Source organism: Tachyglossus aculeatus, chromosome 4, assembly GCF_015852505.1.
Source record: "Tachyglossus aculeatus isolate mTacAcu1 chromosome 4, mTacAcu1.pri, whole genome shotgun sequence".
In the NCBI taxonomy this organism is placed as follows: domain Eukaryota; kingdom Metazoa; phylum Chordata; class Mammalia; order Monotremata; family Tachyglossidae; genus Tachyglossus; species Tachyglossus aculeatus.
Genome location: NC_052069.1, coordinates 85,588,451 through 85,589,824, shown reverse-complemented (window position 1 = coordinate 85,589,824; position 1,374 = coordinate 85,588,451). Strand labels below are relative to the sequence as shown.

Genomic DNA, 1,374 nt, shown 5'->3' with positions numbered 1-1,374 from the left:
GATCTGCCCTTTCCTCTCCATCCAAACTGCTACCTTGCTGGTTCAATCTCTCACCCTATCCCGACTAGATTACTGCCTCAGCCTCCTCTCTGATCTCCTAGCCTCCTGTCTCTCCCCGCTTCAGTCTATACTTCACTCTGCTGCCCAGATTATCTCTGTACAGAAACTCTCTGGGCATGTCACTCCCCTCCTCAAAAATCTCCAGTGGTTGCCTGTCAACCTACGAATCAAGCAAAAACTCCTCACTCTCAGCTTCAAGGCTGTCCATCATCTAGCCCACTCCTACCTCACCTCCCTTCTCTCCTTCTTCAGCCCAGCCTGTGCGGCCCTAACCTCCTCACTATGCCTAGTTCTCACCTGTCCCACCGTCGACCCCCAGCCCACGTCCTTCCCCTGGCTTCCCCTTCTAGATTGTGAGCCCACTGTTGGGTAGGGACCGTCTCTATATGTTGCCAACTTGTACTTCCCAAGCGCTTAGTACAGTGCTCTGCACACAGTAAGCACTCAATACATATGATTGAATGAATGAATGAATGAAATACTAAGTATCTGTCCTTTTGCAACATTTGAAGGGAATGAGCGACAGCAGGATGGCCATACAATTGCTATATTGGAGAGAAGAATTTGGGAAAGAGAAAGCAAAGGGGGCAGAGGAAATGTTTTCAGGGCAAGGTTAACAAAATGACAGGGACAAAACGCACCCCAAATGAAAACTGGGGGTCGATTGCTGTGGATAGACCTGCATGATGTACTGCAACCATAAAAGGAAAACGCAAGGCAAGGAGGAAACACTTAAACAGCACCAAGTGCTGCAGCCATTAAGCATAACACAACAAGGGACAGTCTTTTTGTCTGGGCAATGTGGTAGGGATTGAGTCTTCTTACCCCTCTCAGGATGACATCTGGAGAGCTTCCAGTACTCAGCCAATCTCGGCTATGGGAGGCAGAGTCAAGCAGAGGCCTACCCATTCCATTCCTAGCTTGGCCAGTGGCTAGCGAGTGGAAGGCCATCTGCTACAAGTCAAAACTCCCCTGTGCTGGGCAGCAGCGGCGTGGGAGAGAGTTGAGGACGGAGACTCGAGTTTACTGAGCTGAAGAAAGCAGTGGTAAACCAATTCTGGATTTTGACCAAGAAAACTCTCTGGATACACTACCAGAACGATGGCAGATGGAGTTGGGTCGTTCTGGGAGAAATGGGTCCAAGGCGTTGCTATGGGTCAGAGACAACTCGAAAGCATGAGACAAGAGTCTTATCTGCCTTTACAGCCACACACGGACTCAAAAGTCAATTTCACTATTAGCAGTGTTTTCTTAGAAAAAGAAGGATAACTCCATACCATAACTTTTTCATTAATCCTCCTCAGGGGACATTTT

The 1,374-nt window shown here is 48.5% G+C and overlaps 1 non-coding gene across 1 annotated transcript; it reads left to right on the top strand.

Annotated features, from left to right (window-relative positions):
- Positions 1 to 884: 884 nt before the first annotated feature.
- LOC119927507 lies at positions 885 to 1,022 on the top strand. The gene has a single exon (XR_005450503.1). It is a non-coding gene; the product is annotated as a small nucleolar RNA SNORA7 (small nucleolar RNA).
- Positions 1,023 to 1,374: the final 352 nt, after the last annotated feature.